The 21,160-nt window shown below is 38.7% G+C and overlaps 1 protein-coding gene across 1 annotated transcript in view; it reads left to right on the top strand.

The window, feature by feature from the left end:
- Nucleotides 1-21,160, top strand: part of NRP2 (neuropilin 2) — a gene marked incomplete at its 5' end in the record, with an annotated part of 108,248 nt that overhangs the window by 12,971 nt on the left and 74,117 nt on the right. The gene's annotated exons all lie outside the window — the stretch shown is intronic.

Raw genomic sequence — 21,160 nt, 5'->3', positions numbered from 1 at the left:
TTCCTTAGGACACATGGTGCCCTGTCTGTGAGCTGCCCTTCGTATGGCGCTGTAGATATGGTGTTGTGCGGCAGGCTTGGCAGGAGGCAAACTCTACTGAAAACAAAGCTTGCTTTTTTTGCCCAGGGGACAGGGCTGAAAAGGGCAAAGGGCAAACCCAAGGATTGTGGTGCCATGAGGCAAGTTCAATTGGAGATCATCTTGGGGAGGGGGGGTCAGGGGGAGGCTGGTGCTCTGAATCATCACGGAGGAGAAGAAGCTACTTATTTTTTTCTTTATAATTTTATTTATCCAAAAGGGGAGGGGAAGAGGGTTAAAGGAGGTTTCAGAAAGGAACCAAAAGTTTTTCCCTTTCTTTCCCATCAATAAGGATCATAGTTTTAGAGTTAAAGGGGCCTTAAGGCCAAATCCTCTCTTTTACAAATGAGGAAACTGAGTCCTGGGGAGTCAAAGTAACTTACCTGGGAGCCCCATATGTAGAAATCAACTGAGGTGGGATTGAATCCAAGTTTCAGGATCTCTCACCCAATCCTCTTTTTGATATACAATATCACGATGCCACAGCATTTGGGCATTCTTGGTGTGTACAACCCTTAGAAAATCACTTCACCAACTTGGGCTTGGTTTTCTCATCTTTGAAATAAGAGGGTTGGACTAAATGATCTCTAAAGTACCTTTTGACTGGTGACAATCTGATTACCTATGAAATCTTCCTGTTCTGGCTATGAAGCATTGAAACGGCAGTGGCCAAGCCATGCTAAATGAGAAAGTCCCAAAACATTCTTGTAAAGGATTCCCCATAATGTGATTTCTATCTCCCTACACTCAGACCCAGGAGAAGGTGAAGCATCGGGGTATTTGCCTGCACTTGTACAAAGTAGACACACTTTGAAACCCAGAATTCTTGTAGTAGTGTGATCCAGGGAAAAGTTATTTCATTCAATGGGACAAAGATTTAAAAAGGATCCCTTTTTTTAAAGGGAGTTGTAATTGGGTAATGCTCATCTAATTGAAGGGTTTTCCTGGATTTCATTCAATGGCAAAATGTTTTCTTCTATTTTATAAATGAGGAAAAAGAATGACTGGACCATTGGATGGCTTTGCTAGAGTTCTGTTATTTCATTCCAGAAGAATATATAGGATACCTGAAGACAAGGACTATTTTGTCTTGTCTCTGTATTCTTAGCCCTTACCTCCCTGGTACACAGTAGACTTTTTTTTAGGTTTGTTTGTTTTTTTTTTGCAAGACAATGGGGTTGTGACTTGCCTAAGGTCACACAGCTAGGCACATTTGAACTCAGATCCTCCTGATTCCAGGACCGGTGCTCTATTCACTGTGCCACCTAGCTGCCCCCTTAGTAGGCTCTTAATAATTAATTGTCAAACTACCTTTAATGGAATGACTTTCTTTTGGTTATACAGGGTTGGGGGGGGGAATGTAAAACCAGAAATTATAGACAATATAAAACTGAATTACACAAGTTAAATGACTGCTACTCAATACCTATGTTATTTCACTTCCCCCTTCTGTTTCTCAATTTCTTTATTTATGCAGTGAATAGGTTAGATTAGATCATCTCAAAGGTCCCCTTTGCTTCAATGAAAAAAGAACTATCTGTTCAGGAGATGGAGGGGGGGATGGGGTATCAAATAAGGAGACTGAATTCACTCCTTTTTACCTTTTTCTCTCGCTTCTTCCTTCACCACCTTATTAGAACCAAGAAGTGTATAGGTCAAATGAGTAAGGAACAGCAAAATGTTTGGGGTAGATCTTGAGGAGAAAGGTTTTGGATCACCTGACTGAGGCCAAGTCCAAGGCCCCATGACTAAGCAGTGCTGGCTAAAGGGATACTATACCATGAGCTGATTTTAAAAGCATGCAGATGGATCTATTTAAAACATCATTTGTAGGAAATCTGCTTTGGGAAATGCCTTAGTACTGCACATTTTGATAGGATGCAGTCCTTCTAGTTTTATGTAGTGTCCATTCTACAGGGAAAAAATGACTAACTAGAAGTATTATTCCAATTTGTTTTTCTTTTAAATGTTTTTATAAAAATTAACCCAATTTATGATTCTCTCTGACCTTCCGTCTAAGCCTCCTGATTTCCCATTTCTATCCTAGATTTGATGATCTTCACAAGGGGTCCCTCCTCTGCCTGCTAGGGGAGCTTCAGAACGCTTCCTTGTATGAGTTATCTCCAAATAAAGTAGGGAGGGCAGTGGGGCAGGCAAAGCAGGGATGGATAAAAAAAAAAAAGTTGAACTCTTCCATCTCCCTTCTTAAATTCAGCTGCCTACTATCTAGAAATAGCTGCATTATTGCAAAGGTTTCTGGTCCCTATGAGCTCCATCATCCAACTCAGTTGATCAGACAGTAGAGATGTAGCGTTGCTCCCTTTTCAATAGTAATCTCTACTGTTCTTTCATTAGGAAAACTCCCAGATGTCTGTATTTAATGTGCAGATTCCACACGGCTCATGGTGCGTCAGTACCATACTCTGCACAGTTCAGGCTGAAATAGTTGAGTGAACTGTGCCAAATAGATTTGTCAAGTCTGCCGCAGTTTGATTTGGTGCCATGAGGTAGAGGCGGGGATGAGGAGGGGAGGTAGTGGGGTTGGGTGGGAAGCAGGAGTGGAGGCCGGGGTGTGAGACTAGGGGTTTCTGGGGGGGAAGGTGGATGGGGTGTCTTCATCTCTGTGTCCCCGAGCATCCTTCTCCAACAGCCCCCAGAGCTACCTCCTGAGTTCCTCCTCACTGTCAGTGGATGAATGGGCACAGTGCCAACTGAACTGGTGCTAAGTGGTGGGTTTAAAAGAGAAATTCAGGCAGTGGAGCCTGGGAGAGCAGCAAGCTGAAGATGGAGCATCCTGTTTGCTCTTGCATTTGTGCTACAGCAAACCCTCCCTACTCACGGAGTGTGAACAGGGGAAGGTGACGTTTTCTGGGAAAATTTGGGAACTAGCCCATAAGTTCCCCAGTTCTTGTCAGCATGGAAGCAGCTTAGCAAAGTCAAGGGAATAAGGAAACAGAGAAGAAAACAAGATTAATGAGTGCTTAGGGCTGTGGGGGGTGGACGACTCTGTTGTTTCCTTGCAAAACACCATTTGCGATTTGGAGGTAGAAGGAAAGCTGAGGCTGGTAGTAGAATGGTTACCATGTTGCTAAGGGAGGTCGGGACCAATCAGATCCTCCTTACCTTCCCATTGGCCAGCCAGTCTGTCACTTTTCATTCAACAGGTATGCTTCATAGAAAAATGACTAACTTGGTTGGGGCATTTCAAGCATCTTCCAACAAGATGTATTGCACATGTGTAACACAACCCCAGATTCTTGTCTGACTTTATATGCAATGAATGTGAAACCTATGACTTTTTGTAAGGGGCAGACCCTCCTAATACATATTTATAGCTAAACCACAAGGCAGAGAACTAATATGCCTAACGAAACCTATTTCCAACCCATATGCACACTGAGATTATACAAATCATTTCACATACTTTTTGGGGGGAAACCACAAACAGAAACTACCGCTTTGGGTTTTGCCGGCTATATTAATAATACCCCGAACACAGACAGAGAGTAGTAAATATTCATGGAGGGGGGATATTCATAATTACATATTTTATATATTAGATACACATGCTGAGAGAGGTGGAAAGAGAGTGGTATCTATCCACAAATAAGATGCAGAAAGAGGGGGGGAAAGGGTTACAATTTCAAAGCATTATGGGTCTGACCTCATCACAGTGGATCTTTCAGGTCTAAAAATTAAGGGACTGGAATTCTAAGTTGGTATCTGAGGACTTGTGGACAGCAAATTGCAGGCTTGGATGTCACAATAACTGGGTCTGAGTGTTACCTTTGTCACTAACAAGCTATGTTTCCTCAGGCAAATCACTTACCCATCTGAGTATCAATTTACTTATCTGTAAAGTAAGACTACTTGCCTCAAATGGGTGACTGTGAGGATTAAATGAGATCGTGCATATAAAATGTCTTGTAACTACAGAGAGCTATATAAATCAATCAGCCAACAAACATTTTATTGAGAGCCTGCTGCTGGCCAGGCCACTATGCTTGGAGCACTGGTAATACAAAGACAAAAGCGAAATAGTTCTTACTCTTGGCTTATATTCTGGGAGAAGGGACCTGATATTTATATATTTCAATATATTTAGAATATATACAAAAACCACAAGGTATTTTGGAGAGAGAATTTATTCCAGGCCTGAGGGAATCAGGACAGGCTCCTCATAGAAGGTGATGCTTGAGCAAAGCCTTGAAGAACATAGGGATTCCAAGTGGCAGAGGCGAAGAAGGGAGTACATTCCAGACATGAGACCTAGTCAGTGCAAGATATGGAGATGGGAAGCAGAGTAGCATGTGTACAGGACTGCAAGTCATTCAGTGTGGCAGGACTGGAGAATACATTGAGTAATGTGTAAGAAGGACTGAAAAGGAAGACTTAAATGTATCATTCTTCCCCCCCCCCCACCTTCATTCTATGTTATCTCACTTCTCCATTCTGCTTCTCAGTTTCTTTATTTATGCAGTGAATAGGTTAGATTAGATCATCTCAAAAGTCCCTCCTGCTTCAAAGAAAAAAGGACTATTCAGGAGAGATTTCATTATTTCTTCATTGTATTCTTAAGTTCAGCTTTTTTCAAAGACTCATCTACATAAATTGTTTTTGTCACTGTCTATATTGTTCTCTTGGTTCTGCAAATTTTAATTCTGTATCAGTTGATACATACATACATACATATATATATATATATATGTATGTATACATCTTTTTATATTTCCCTGAATTCCTCATATCCCTCAATTCTAACTTGTTTATAGACCGTAGTTGGGGCTACTTACAAAGACTCTGCTCTGAATATTTGAGCAAGCCTTGAATCTTCAGTCTTTTAGCTTATTTGAGATATATTTCCAGTACTATTGCAAAACTCTTTCCTTACCTCATTTACTTGTGACCAGATTGATGCAAAGTCTCTAAGATGGAGAAGGTATGGGATCCTATATTCAAAGTGTCATATTTTTTATCTAATTAAAAAAATGTTAGACTTCATTATAGCGTGATAAGTGGGTTTTGAGTCATTCTCATTGGAATCACTCGGGTTCCTGCTACTGATGTTTATTACAAATGGGGGGACACAAGTCTTAATAATGGGGGAAGGAAACTCAGAGTGAGGTTGTTGGTGAACTTTTTTTGTTAGAAAGATTTTTATTTATTTATTTTTCCCCCATTCTTGCTTCCCTCCCCCCACCCCCCCACAGAAGACATTCTATTAGTCTTTACATTGGTTCCATATTATACATTGATCTCAGTGGAATGTGATGACAGGGAAATCATATCCTCAAAGAAGAAAAATAAAATATGAGATAGTAAAATTACATAATAAGATAACAGATTTTTTTTTTCTAATTTGAAGGTAATAGTCTGGTCTTTGTTCAAAGTTCATAATTCTTTCTCTGGATACAGATGGTATTCTCCATCGCAGATTCTCCCAAATTGTTGCACTGATGGACTGAGCAAGTCCATCAAGGTTGATCCTCACCCCCATGTTGCTGTTAGGGTGTGATGTCGGGGAACTTAATGGTGGCTTCTGAACAAGTGACCCGAGTGGATTCAGAATGACTCTAGAATGACTCTAGAATGACTCCAGAATGATTTCATTGTTGAAAAGATAGGAAAGAGAATCCAAGGAAGCACACTGAATTAACCAGTTACAAGGAGAGAGAGTCTTTCAGGCATATCATATCCCCCTTTACAATTCTATAATGTTGAAGGGAGACTCTTCTTTTAATGAAGAAGCAAGCAACAAGGAGCTAAGTGACTTTCCCCATTTACACAGAACCTCTCTTAAACAGGATAATTTAGATGCCTTCCTGATTCCCAAACTGATTCATAGTCCATTCAGTCCCAATATTCACCTACGAATCTTATATCCACAGGGAACACATTTGTAAAAATACACTTGCAGGGTGTAATCTAAGCAAGGGGACATTTGTGTCTTCCTTTGACCATATCCCTCTGGAATGGGCATCCAAAGGAAATCTTGTCCTCTAGGCACTATGGTCTTAATGTAGCAACTTCTAACCTCTTTGAGGCTTCAGCATCATCATTGTTCAACTGGCTTTGTGATTCTTGCCCTTTCGTTCCCTTTAATCGCCTCTTCCTACACCCAACCAAGTGAGCTTTGGTTAAGGATGACTTTCTAAGTTAAAATGAGTTAAAATTAATTTTGTACTGAGATTTCACAACCCTCCATGAGCCAACTGAAGCAAAACCTTTTAAAATCTTAATGAAATAGTTCAGACAAGTTTCTTTATTTCAAGTCTGGCTTTTAAAAAAAAACAACAAAAACAACCAAACAACTTTTCCAAGAATTTTATTCCCAGTGAGACATCTAATAGCTCCATACCTCAGTTTTTCTGTCTGGTGAAAAGGACATGCAAGTTTTGCCGTTAGCTAATGTTGGCAAAGCACTTTGAAATCTCTGGATGGAAAACACTAGATATAATTAATGTATTAGCCCCACAAAGCTCTTCTTCAGCAGAAGCAAGTTATCAATTTTAGAGTAACAAGGCCCTGTGGGATAGTTATCTGCCTTTTTTCAAATCATTAGGTTGGAAGGGACCTTGACAAGCCATCCAGTCCAGCCCCCTGTGTTTGTCCAGGGATGTGTCCAAGTCATCTCAGAAAAATATAGACTTACCCTAACCTCACAGATATGAGAAAGACAGGCATCTCTTTCTTGAGTCAGGAGTTTCAGATCCTTAAGAAAAAAGCATTTTTTTGAAAAACTTTCATTGGATGGCTCCCTGCCCTTTATCCCTTTTGGTTATAGTAATTTCATTTATTGTAAATAAGATTAAGATGATGTCTCAAACCATAAACTAATGTCCTGTGATGGGTATCAGCCTTCAGAAGTTATGACTATTGTAATATGAATACCCCGTTTAACCCAACCTTGGTTATGTATCTGCTAGAGTAGACCAATGTTTTTGATATCAGTATTCCCCAGTTTAATTCTACCTCCCATTTATCTGTACCTTCAATTATAATGGAGAAAAATCCAGGGCCTTCTTTCCTGGTAATTACATTTGCTCATTATCCATTTGTCATGGGATGATCTCAGACCCTTAATGTCTCCCCTTAGAAAGCTAAAGGAAAAACTTCATGAATTGGGAACTTAGAGACTTTTCTACATCAGTACACTCCATGAGGGCTGAATTGTTGAAGTCTCCAGGAGGTTCCCAGAGCTCAAACATCCATTTAGGTCATATTCTGTGACTGAAGGACTACTCTAGCAATGTTGACATGAAAAAAGGACATGTCTAGATAATGATGACCTTACTTGGTCTTGGGATAGAGGATCCCAACCAACAGGTCTCCCAACAAAGATCTCCAAGCTGGTTGTCATATTCTTACTCCCCCCACCCACCACCACCCCTTTTCTCAACTTAAATTTTGTCAGAATTCAGTTTGAATTTTGAGCCTCTCTGGCTGGCTTCACTGACTCTATTCCTGACTGGAAAACTTGGTGCTCCTTAACCACTCAACCCCAAAGTGAATGATATTGGTTTTCCTGATTTTTCTCTTCTGATCTTACTATCTTTTTTTCCTCTTCCCACCCTCACCACCTTAAGGTTTTGGGGAAATGGAGGTGCTCCCCTAAGGTCACTATCTTAGGATATCTTTAGTCTAGGGAAAATCATTTGGAGGGTAGCAGGATGTTTTTTGCTCCTCTCAAGCCTCTGCCTTGGGCTGTTCCAGTAAGAATCATTGCTACCAGTTTTGGAAGAGTAACCCAGAGATCTCCCTAGTCTCTTCTGCTTCAAAATACTGTGCTTATCCTCTCTCTCTCTCTCTCTCTCTCTCTCTCTCTCTCTCTCTCTCTCTCTCTCTCTTTCTTCCTCCCTTCTCTCTCATTTTTTCTCTTGTCTCATTCTCTCATTCTTTCTCTTGACTCTCTCATCTCTCTCATTTCTCTCTGCCTCTATCTCTATCTTTCTCTCTCTCTCTCTCTCTCTCTCTCTCTCTCTCCCTAGCCCCCCTGCCTTAAAATTCCTGTATCGTACTCCTCTCCTTCTCTCCTTCCCCCCTCCTGCTTTTCTGTCTCAAATCCTAAAACCCTAATCCTGTTAGTATGCTGTGTTCCAGGGCTCAGCGTCTCCATGGGGGTAATGCAATCCTGCCATAAATCTAGTAGGCCTAGCAAGACAAACACACACACACACACACACACACACACAAAGAGAAACAAAAATGAGAGAGAGAAGCACATCCCACCTACCTCTACCCCTGCCTGTATCCTCTACCCCTTTCCCCCCACCCTATATAGCCCTATATAGACCCTCTTGCCCTTTTCCCCTTTCCTTTATTTCCTGAGAAAGTACTTGATGATAATCCCAGCCCTACAATAAAGAAATTAGGATTATCACAGCCATAAATGACCATTTGGGTGTCATAGTCTTCACCCCTAACCCCCCAAATTTCCCTTCTGACTGTATCTGGCTAAATTCCCGAATTTACTGGAATGAAACAACTATGAAAAAAAAATATTCCAATCTTGAAGGGGAAGTTTTTGAGTTAGTAATGTGATTTACAAAGGGAAAAGAAAGCATGCACCCTCCACCTTAATATTGTTCTGCCCTCATGCTCCCCCTTTTCCTATTTTGTGCAACAAATTAATTAAACAGGATGGCATCCATTGATTAACAATTTAATTTTACTTGTAGACCTGATGATTAGGCTTAAGGACATTATATGGGAAAGGCATGGGGGATGGGGAAAAGATTAGTCCTGAATCCTGCAGTCAAGATGAGTTGTTGCTACTGTTTCTTGGACAAATTCTCTAAGTGTGTTAGCTGGTTCCCCATTTCAATTTCCTCCTTTCCCTCTTGCTGTACCTCCCTTCATCCCCAGTTCTGAAAACAATTTTCCTCCTTTTCAGCCCCCAATTTCTTCTTTCTCAAGTGTCCCAAGCCAAATAAATTGAAAAGGAGAAAATTTGATGCAATAAAGTATTTATTAGGTGGGAGTAATATTTATTTAAAAAAAAAGAATAACCCATGTACATTTTCTACCTCTGGGCTCCAGATTGTATGTTGTCATAAAAAAATGTCTTCCATCCTTTGTAGTTTTGAGAGTTAGGTTCACTTGGAGGGTTGTAGCAAACTAGAAATAAGCAGTAGGTCACATTACAATTGATGAAGAGATAAAAGTCTGAATACTGAGGATTAGGAGGTGGTGCCCACATAAGAAACTGCAGCTATCACCTTTCAGGAGAGGTAGACCCATTTACATTATACAAAGGGCTTATACAATGTCTACTTTCCAAACATTTCAAAGCTTATGACAAAAATTCCCATTAATCTTCCAAGATAGGTTGGATGAAGTACAGATACCATAGAGATATCTTACATTTAAATTTATATGCACATTATATATCCTAATAGATTTATATTTATATATTTATGTATAAATATATGGAATATAGAATCCATGGTACCATAGTAATATCTTACATTTAAATCTAAATGTGTGATTTATGTATGTATATAATATATGTATTTATATATGTACAATGATTTATAAAACACTTAATGTATTTCATTTAATCTTTATAATAACTCTTAAGACAATAAAGGAAGGTAGTCTCACCCCATTTTAAAAATTAGGAAACTGAGGATCAAGGTGTCTTGGCATTTTTCCCAAGGTCCTCCATGATTAATCAATTATCAAATTGAAGGTAGTAGAATCCAGATGAGTCTTAGACTCAACACAAGGTATTTAGGCCAAGTGATAAAAATTCTACTAGTTAAGAGGCAGTGGAGGGGAGATACATTTAGAACTGGTGGGGGGGGGGGGTGCAGGTTCAAATGCTGACTTTGCCATTTGCTATGGCGGGGGGGGGGGGGGGGGGGGGGAACCTTGGTCAGGTCTCTCAACCTCTCCTGGTCCCAGGTTTCCTGAGCTGTTAAAAAAAAAGAAAAAAGAAAAAGTGCTGGAAGGGGGTTGTTCCAGGTATCCTTGAAGGTCTTTTTTATATAGTCCTACAACTGGTAGGCCCATAACTTACTCTCTCTTCAATGCTACAATTATGGAGTGTAAGGGACCCTTCCTGGAATCTCTTCACTAGCAAGGCTTTTACCCATTTGTAGGGAGCACAGGGGAGATGAATCACATGACCTTGAGTAAGTGCTTCTGGAGAGGGAATCTCATGGAAGTAAATATTTAATTAAACATTTATGTGCAAAACACTGAGTTTGGCACTTCAAAAGAATTAAAGAAAAAATTCCCCTAAATGGGACATAGGAACTAGTTACTCTCTAGAAGGAGGAATATCGTCTCTGATAAATACAGCCAGCATTCCAGCATTCTGGGCCTGCTCTGAGAGGCTGATGGAGGGAGAGAGCAGAAACTCAGGATCTGGGAATTCAAAGGTAGCCCACAGCCTCTCTAGTCCAACTGATCCAATAAGAATCCTTTCCAGGACTTTGTCAATATGTGGTCCTTGTGGCCACCATTTATCTCTGGTAAAGAAGGACCCACTCCCTCTCAGGAAGGATTTCTTTTGTCCTTACATTAGCCTCTACAACTTCCACTTACTGTTCTTTCATTCTGCCTTCTATGTTCAAACAGAATCTAATCCTTTGATGGGCATTATTCAAAAAACTAGAATTCTTCATTTGTTTTAGACATCTTTGACTATTTCTGACCCCATTTGAGGTTTTCTTGGCAAAAGTAATGAGTGGTTTGCCATTTCCTTCTCAGTTCACTTTACAGATGAGAAAATTGAAACAAATAGGATTATGTGACTTGTCTAGGTCTACACATGTTTGAGGCTGAATAGGTACTATTTAACCCTGAAGCAATTGCATGCCTTCAAAACTGTTTTTTACAGATTCCTTGGACAGAAAGCCTAGAATTCAAATCTGGTCTTAGATTCTTACTAGCTGTGAGATTCTGGGCAAATCACTTCCTGTCTACCTCAATTTCCCTATCTGCAAAATGGAGATAATAATAGCACCTACTTCCCAAGGTATTTATGATATAAAATTATATAACATATGTCATATGTTATGAAATATGTCATAATATATGCAATATAACACATGTCATATGTTATAACATATATATTGTAGTATATCTAACATAACACATATGTCAAAGCATATGTCAAATGTTTTACAAACTTGAAAGCACTAGGTACTATTCCTATTCCTACTCTTATTAATATTACTACTACTAATAACAATCTTAGTCATTCTCTTGTCAGTGTCTTTTCTAAATCATAGTGCTCAGAAATACTAGCCTACTATTCCTATTTCTACTCTTCATCATCATCATCATCATCATCATCATCATCATCATAATAATAATAAATAGTATCAAGACCCTTCTTCATATTAGTCACCCTCCTGGATGCACTTGTCAGTATCTTTTCTAAGTTATAATCCTCAGAACTATTAGCCTACTACTCTTCTTTCTATTCTTAATATTAATAATAATAATAATAATAATAAATAATATCAAGATCCTTCTCCATCTTGGTCACTCTCCTGGATGTGCTTGTCATTATCTTTTCTAAGCCATAGTGCTCAGCACTACTAGCCTACTACTCCTATTTCTATTCCTCTATAATCAGCAGCAGCAGCAGCATCATCATCATCATCATCATCATCATAGCAAGATCCTTCTCTCACCCTCCTGGATGCTCTTGTCAGTATTTTTTCTAAACTGTAGTGGTCCAGTCAAATACCAAGATATAAGAAGTGGAAGAGAGATGGTCATCTCTCCTGTTTTAGACATTAAACTGTCTTAATGCTAATCCCAGATTACAATGATTTTTTGGTTATCACATTCCACTACTGATTCATTGAGTTTATAATCCAACTAAAATCATATCAGAAATACTGCTGACTAGTCAGATAGGCTCCAGAATGAACCTCTGAATTAGAGCTGTTTTTGTAATCCAAATATAATTTTTTCTCTGTTCAATTTATTTTATTAGATTTGGCCCAGAGTTCTAGCCTGTCAAAATCTTTTGGTGTTCTGACCACCATTAAATATATTAACTTCTCCTCCCAACATTGTTCATCTGCAAGTTTGATAGGCTGGGATTACTATCCCTTTATCCAAGTCTTTGATAAAAATGTTAACTAGCTCCAGGCCAAGCACAAATCCTTGGAGCATTCTAGAAGCCTACTTCCAAGTTGAAGGAAAAACATTAATGACTATAGATTAGCTAGCTGCTTAAGGCAACTAGGTGGAGAAATGAGTGGATAGAGGGTTGAGTCTGGAATCAGAAGAGTGAAAGTTGCATCATTTAGCTGTGTGACATAGGATAAATCTGTTAACCTCTTCATATTTACCTCAGTTGTCTCAACTGTAAACATGGGAATAACAAGACCAACTTTTCAAGATTGTTGTAAGGATCAAATGAAATGATATTTGTAAACTTAGCACAGTGCCCAACATACAGTAGGTGCTCTATAAATGCTTATTCCCCTTCTTTTACTCTCCCTTTTCAGCCAGTTTGGAATCCAATTAACTGTGTTATTATGTTGCCCACATCTCTCCTCATGTTGCTCACAGGAATAGCATGAGTTGGGGTTTTTTTTTCAGTTGTTTCTTTGTGTCTAACTCTTTGGGATTCATTTGTCTGCTGTTGTTTGTTTGTTTGTTTGTTTGTTTTTGGCAAAGATAGTGTGGTGGTTTTCCATTTTCTTCGCTAGATCATTTTACACAAATGTAAACAGGGTGAAGTGACTTGCCCAGGGTCATAGAGCTAGGAAGAGTCTGAAGTCAAACTTGAGCTCAGGAAGATGACTTGACTGCAGACCAGGCTCTCTTTCTACTGAGATTTTGTCAAATTCTTTGTTGAAATCCATGTGTAACTATGTAACTATAACTGCAGCATTGGTCTGATTATTCAGTCTAATAACTATATCAAAATAGGAAATGAGGGTTTTTTGGCATGATCTGTTCTTAATGAAGTCATTTGTGATCATTGCATCCTTTTCTACATGTTCACCAAACACCCCTTTAATCATACATTCCAGAATTTTCCAGATGTTGAAATCAAACTTATTGGGCTAGAGTCTGCAGACTCTACTCTCTTTCCTTTTTTGAATATCAGTTCAGTGTTTGCCCTTTTCCAGTGTTGTGAATGTTGTTCTCTTTAAAGGTGGCTCAGTAATCATATACTCTAGTTCTTAAAGTACCATAGGATGCATTTTTCCAGACCTGGTAACTTGATCTCATCAAGGACAGCTAAATACTCTTCTATTCCTCATGGAGAAGAGTCAGGGGGACCTGAATTCAAATCCAGGCTCAGATATTTATGAGCTGTATGACCTTGGGCAAGTCACTTAACTCTGCCTTACATCCAGGGTCACCTAGCTACCCCTAGCAGTCTATTTTTGCTAGAGTATATGAGGGAATTGGTAAATCAACAGGCAGAATGGAATCATTCAAGATTTTTGAGTATTGGAGTGACATGATGAGATCCTTGTATTAGGAAGACTAATTTGACAATGGCATATGGTTTGGAAAATTCGGAGGAAGTTGGAGGTGAGGAGACTACATGGGAAAATATAACCATAATATAGATGAAAGGCATCAAGAAAGGCCTAACAGACTAGAATAAGAGCAAGTGGCAGGGAGATGACAGATTTAAGAGAGACATTTAACAGTTTACATGTCGGGACCAAGAGAAAGAGAAAAGAGTTTTAAGGACAGCACAAAGGAGTTGGAGATGTATAGCTAAGAGAATGATGACATCACAAACCAAATCAAAGACTACTGAAAGAGGAATAGGTTTTGCCTATAAAGGGAGTGATATATTGAGTTTGAGATGATGGCAGGACCTCCATGCAGGTGCTTGCAATGGGAGCTTAAGAGACAGATTGTAGCTGGAGATCTATGTAATTGGGAGGGTGAATCCAGAGCCTGTGTCACACAAAATTTGTGCATTACTCCCATAGAAATGATAGTTCTAACAGTGGCAGCAGATGAGTTCACAATGGGAAAAGCATCATCATAATCTTGGGAGAAGAGGTCAAAGGTGGAAGGAACTTGGGAAATTTCTCTGTGGATAGATGATGTGGAGTGGGAGAGTACAAGGACAAAGTACAAAGAAAGACCTACAAAGTAGACAATTCTTAGAGAGGAAGGAGAACCAGGAGGTCAATGAAGCAGAGGACAGAGTTGATTCAATAAGAATAAGAAGTTAAAAGGACAGGACATTGTGATTGTAAGGGAAATTCTGAATTCAGTTTCTCAAAAGTGGAGTATTACCAGGGGAGCAGCAAGGTGGTACAATGGATAGAAAACCAGGTCTGAAGCAGGAAGATTTGAGTTCAAATGTAGCCTCAGATACTTCCTAACTGTGTGACCATGGGAAAGTCACTTACCTTGTTTGCTTCAGTTTACTCATCTGTAAAATGAGCTGGAGAAGGAAATGGCAAACCACTTTCACATCTCTGTGGGAAAAAATGGGTTCATGAAGAATCAGGCATGACTGAAATGACTGAACAACAAAACAACATTTCTAAGGAGAGACTACCCCAATAGATAGCTGTGCCAGAAAGTTAATGGTAGAGATTGTTGAGATCAAGGAACTAGGAGTCAGATGGTTAGGAAGTATATTGAATATGTATGTAGGAGTTGCAGACAATTTATTGGACAAGTGGAGAGAGGACAAGGACCCAGGGACCAAATGTATTGAGAAAGGTTAGAAGAAGTGCTAGTAGAATTGGAGTATATCGAAGTGACAATGCCTCTGGAAGGCAGGAACATCTATCAGTCATACATACAAGATGATGCAGTAGCTAGTTACTACTTCAATTAGGTGATGTCAGATTCAATCTAAAGAAAAACTTTCTAACAAGTGGAGCTCTTCAAAGGCCAAATGGGCTGCCTCAGGGGGTTAATGAGTTCACCATCACTGGGAGGAGAAAGAACTTGATTGATTATGTCAGAACAAAGGTTTGGAAGTAGCTATAACTGTACAGGAGCATGTCAGCCCTTCCAGGGAGTTGTGAAGGTGGGAGGAGAGGACTCCAATGGAGAGTATTTTGAAGTCTCTGTTGTCTTTAGACTTCAGTTAATTTGAGGAGAAAACAGAAAAAAAAGTTTGAAGATGTAGGAGAACAGGGATTCCATATTTGGTAATAGGTTAGGGGAGGGGATGAAAAAGAATAAAAAAATAAGACTGAGGTGGACAGGGATGAGAGTTTAGGGAGTAGAAGGATCCTAGAATAATAGTATCTTCTAACAGGTAGAGATCTTCCAATCCAACCCCCAAACTGAGCAAGAATCCCCTCTACAATGTTTCCAAATGGTCATTCAAACTTTTATTGAAGACCTCCAGGGATGGTGAACTCATTACTCAGCTTTGAACAGCTGTAATTAAGAAGGCTTTCTGTATATTGAATCTAACATCCTTTCATCTAAAGAGCAAGCAAGTATTGTGGCATCCTGTACTTTGTAGATGATTGACAGATACTACTATTTTCCAGATGTATTGTCACTATGACATTGGAAGGGTTATAAATAGTGCATTCTTAAGACCGATATTTTAGGCACCTTAAAAAACTTCTGTAGACCATGGGGAGACAACCCCAGGGAATCCAGAGATAAGTTCAGGATTAGGGGACAAGGAAAAAATCCAACTAAATAAATTGGAATACCAGAAAATTGAGAGTTAGGTTTGGAGAAGAGACATGTTAGTGGCAGAGGAAAGTGAGTGCTTAAGTAAACTGAATTTTATTCATGAAGAAGCTGTTATGATTATTGGGTCCCCCATTCTTAATTACAATGGCATTGGTTATGGCACACTCAGCAGTCCTAGATAGTATCTCTAACTTCTTTAAAAGGTTGATCCATTAAAAAATATAGGATTTAATTACTCTCATGTTAAAGAGGTCTTTGCTTATGGACTCAGAATCACTGTAAAGAATGTTGATTTTTTTTTGTCCTATATGATGGAGCTCTATCCAAACTAATTTTATTAAATATTGATCAATTTAATAATCAGATGGGCCCCTCATTGGTATAAATCAGAAAATCAGTGAGACACCACCGACTTCCCAGTTTTCTCTCACTGAATATCAACCAAAGTTCTCAAAAAATCAATTGGAAAATGCTGGATTACATTTAAAATTCAATGAGGCACAAAATGGATTAGCCAATCTACTTTGTATCCTGAATTATCCTGTTTATATCCTGTTCACTAAGATGTAATTGAAGGAAATCTTTCTGAGTACATCACACCATATTGGATTTTTTCAAAATATGACCTGTTAACTAAAATATAGCTACCACTACCTCCTCCACTTGCTAACTTGCTTAGGGAGTAAATTCACACTTTTACCCTCCCCTCCCTTTTCTTTAGGGAAAAAAGAATCAATTTTAGGATATTCTAATTTAAAGTTAACAAGAATGCGTATGCTCTGTGACTTCTGAATTTTTTTTGCTGGTAAAAAATTAGATGTCTAAAAAAGTAAATTTGTCAAAATTTGCTCTTTATATTATCACACTCTACTGATTTTCAATTTAATATTACTCTTATTTGATTTTATAATTATAGCTATATGGTTTGGTGGTTTTTTTTAGCAACAAGATAGCACTTGAGGACCAATGATTTGTCATCTTCATTCTGTTCATCCATTAGTTCTATCCCCTACTAAAAAAGAAAGCTCCATAAGGGCAGGAATTTTTTTTCTTCCTTCCTTCCTTCCTTTCTCTTTCTTTCTCCCTTCCTTTCTCTTTTTTTCTCCCTCCTTTCTTTCTTTCTTTCTTTCTTTCTTTCTTTCTTTCTTTCTTTCTTTCTTTCTTTCTTTCTCTCTCTCCCCTTCCTTTTTTCATTCCTTCCTTCCTTTCACTCTTCCCTCCTTCCTTCGTTTGCTTGTTTGTCTCTTTTTCTTTTTTCTCTTATTTTCCCAGAATCTCATATAGTGTCTCAAACACAGTAGGAGCTTAATACATGCATACTGAATCGACTTAAATTTAGAAATTAGTTTGTTTTACCTACAGCTTAGCTCTCACAGTCTTGACCAGGTCTAGATGGCCTTGCAGGGAGCCGTGGTAAATTTGACTGCTCGTTTTTGAGTCTGTTACCAACTATATGTTTCTGAAGGAGAAGCTGAGGCATTTGAGGTTTATCGATTTACCCACAGTGATTCAGTGAATCAGTAAAGGGAACAGGAAATAAAACCAGTTTCCTGGCACCATTCCTCAGGCACACAAGTCTTACCTTGTAATGACTAGTTCAGGAGCCAAGAGTCCATCTCAAAGAATTTGATCAGAAAAAAATAGGAGAGGTGATTCTGAAACCACAGAAGCACTGAGAAAATCATAAAGATGTATAATATATGATGGCATTTACCAGCTATAAATAGGGAAGATGCAGGGAGAAAAACACAGACCTTATAAATCCATTGGGTCAAAAGAAATAGAAACTGCTTAATATTTCATTAAAAATGGATTCTCATAAATTGCACTTTGATATCTTTGGGCGAAAGACAATATGTATGGACTGAGGCATTGTTATTCATTGCTCTTAGTTGTTATTAATAATTTGAACTGTTATTGAATGAAACTGTCGACAAGGTATGTTTTTACTATTTATTGAGACCCTATAATGGGCCAAGCCCTGTTTAGAGCCTACAAACCCACCACAGTCCTTGTCGGTGGGATACTTGTACTTTGGGGAGTTGTGTGTTAATGGAGATGACTCCTGTAACAAGACAGAGGCTCCTCTGGCCCCAGGGAAGCTGAAACTCAGGCTGTGAGTTAGATTAGAAAAGTCTTCATGTGAAGCAGGTCCTAGCTCACTAAGAAAGCAGAGGGCTGGAACTAGGAGGTTGTGGGAAGGTTTAATGAAGTTAAGAGTCAGCATCAGTGGTCCACACATAGAGCAGAGGATAGAGCTAAGCCTGAAGGAAATAAAAGTAAATACAGAACTGAGAAGGACCTGGGCAAAACAAAAACAAACAAAAACATGGGGAGTCTATAGAAATGTAGCCACTAAAGTGGTTTAAAACACTTTTAGATTTGTGCTTTCCCTACCCCACTAAATATTAGTGGGGGGGAAGCAGGAAAAAAGTATTAAGACAAAGTTTCGGTGACTCAAATTGGCCAAGATTCAGAAAGTCCAAGGTTCAAATTTTACCTCAAATGATAGTTGTATGATCATGTAACCTCTTTGTGCCTCAGTTTCCCTATCTGTAAAATGAGTGAATTAGATTTGATGTCCTCTTAAGGTTTTCAATCCATGATAATGGGTCAAATCCAAGTCTTCCTTCCTTCCACCATCAAAACAGATGACCAACTTGTCTATCTTCCAGTATTAGGGTGTGAGTTATCTGGGAACTTTGAAATTGGTTTAAGTAATTTGTCCAGGATCACATGGATAGTAACAGTGGTAGAATCTGAACCCAGATCATCCTAATAACTAAGACTGGCCCTGTCTTCACTAGACTAGTCTCCTGATGAATATTGGGGTCAAACTGAAAGTCATGTACATTCACATTCACCACTTTCATGAGTCAACATTGAAATGCATAGGCATAGTTGTGCATATACTCTTTCCTACTTCCCACCTCCACCCCAACCCCTACACAAATATTATATATGTGTGTGTGTGTATATATATATATATACACATATATACTTTGCATCTCTGTAATGCAGTCCAAAGCAGCAATTGTTCCCTCACTTAAGGGGGTTTGAAGAGGGGAATGGTGTTTAGTGTTAGTTGCCAAGACTGCCAAAGGAGGGGGGTCAAATAGGATAAAATAGGATATTAAAAACACATAAGCCATGCTGTGTTTCTAAACGGTACCAGCATGATATATATGCTACAGATTAGTAGCTGTGTTAAAGTTCAGAACTGCTCAAAACTTCAATTACATACATTTGCAAATAAAGCTTTTTTTTTCCCTTTCTGAGGTTACTTAGTAGCACCAAGCTAATGAAGGTCTCATATACAGACCAGCACCCAGTCCAACATCTTTAGAGATCAGGGTGCCACTGGCTGCTGATGATACCCTTTGGGAATACAGGGTTGAATTCATCCCATCCTTGCCAAAAAAGAAAAAATAAAGACTATCTCTGCCTCAGCAACTTGGAGAGATGCATTAATGTCTCTTGTCTGCAGGCAAAATTCCTTCATCCTTCTCAAAACTGTAATGCACACTACCCAGCACAGATGTGGAAGCAGGGTGATGGTGAAGACCAGGACTCACTCTGACTGTATCATCCCTCCTTTCATCACAGAATCTTGAGTAGTTAGATTTTAGAGAATACTCTAAGCTCTCAACCCAGGCCTCTGCCCTTTTCTACCCATTCCATCTTATTAATCTCCTGTTCCACTTTCCCTTTCCTCCATTCTCCTTAATCATTAGTAGGAAGACAGTGAAATCAATATTTGGAAGAGGCAACTAGAGAGTAGCAATACTGTAGACAGGTAAAAGGTCAGTACCCTTATGAGAATGAGAAGGGGTTTGGGGATGCTAGGAAGAAGGAGATAAAATTTCTCCTTTTCACTCCATCTTTTATTCATCTTGAGAAAGTCATTTCCCCTTCTTTCATTTTTCTAGCTATAAGGCAGAGAAAACTTCTTTGATTTTCTTTTCTTTTTTTGTTACAAAACAAATGTACTATTGGTGTTTTAATTTCTGCACTGTCCAATGACCCCTTCTCCTTTGTAACCAAAAAAGTGTAGTTTTGCAAAAACAAGCCAATACATTGACCATGTCTGACAACCATACCTTGTTACATGCCTAGAGTTTACCACCTTTCTGCTGAGAGAAGGAAATTAGATTTCATCATCAGTGGTCTGAAGTTGATGAGCCACTGCATTAATGTCTTTCATTGTTGCCTCCTTTAACATTATTATGATTATTATCAAATTCATTTTCTTGGGTCTGCTTACTTTATTCTGCATCAGTTTATACAAATCTTCCAAAGTTTCTCTTAATTCTTCAAATAATTGTCTTTTGATGCAATAAAATTTTATTATTCACATACAACACCTTGATAATTTTCTGGTTTTTTTGCTGCCACCATCAGTAAAACTATAAGTATTTTTGTATAAATAAGATCTTTCCTTTTTTAACCTCCTTGGAATATGTGTTCAGTATAAGTATTTCTGAGTCAAAAGGGGGATATGGTTTTATGATTTTTCCAGTATGGTTCCAAACTGTTTCCCAGAACAATCTATTTGTAGCCCCACTAATAGTTTATGAATCTGTCAGTTTTCCCAGTTCTTCAGGAGGTACCATTTTGTCATCTTTACCAATCTGATAGGTGGGAGGTGAAGTCTTAGAGTTGTTCTAATTTGTATTTCTCTTTATTGATTTAAAGCATCTTTATCTGGTGATTGATAGTTTTCATTTCTTCCTGTGAATTCTACCTATTCATAATCTTTGACCATTTGTCTATGGGAGAATGGTTTTATTTATTTTGATATTCTGTATACACACATACCCCACAGCAGGTAGTTCTCACAATAGCTATAACTTTAATTTTGACTTTTCCTAATAGAAAGTCATGAGTATTTTACAAAATGTTGCATTTCCAAGTATACTTATCAGGAAATTCTGTATGGTTAAATGTAAATGGATTAGCCAGAGTAAAGCCTAATTTCAAAGTCTGTTCTTCCTGTTTTCCCTGTAACCCAAGGATCTCTTAAGGCTCAATTATTACTCCTTGCTAGTTAGGGACAGACTGCCAGTCAGTTACCTGATATGCCCCCTACATTTACTAAAACCATTCATACACAATGACTAAGATTTCAGTGCCTGGCAGTTCTGGAAAGTTGTGAGCCAAATAACTATCCCCAGTGTCTAGGAAACTACTAGCTGGAAACAAATAACTCTGGCCTCATCAATACCCTGAAAGTCTGTCATATTATAAAAAACAGAAATTGGAACAGCCAGCTCTTCCTCTTCCCCCCCCCCCCAAAAAAAGCTTTAGCATCCCAGCTGATTATTGTGGGATATGGAGAGCTCGTTTTAAATGGCATGCAAATTAGATAGCTTGGCTCCCAGATTTAGGTAGGAGTTTTGTTGTTATTGGGTTTTTTGTGTGGCTTTTTTTTTTTGCTTTCTCTACCCTGAAGCCCTGAAAA

The sequence above is a fragment of the Macrotis lagotis genome, chromosome 6 (assembly GCF_037893015.1).
Source record: "Macrotis lagotis isolate mMagLag1 chromosome 6, bilby.v1.9.chrom.fasta, whole genome shotgun sequence".
Lineage (NCBI taxonomy): Eukaryota > Metazoa > Chordata > Mammalia > Peramelemorphia > Peramelidae > Macrotis > Macrotis lagotis.
The sequence above is the reverse complement of the archived record's forward strand: the minus strand, read 5'-3'. Positions and strand labels throughout refer to the sequence as shown.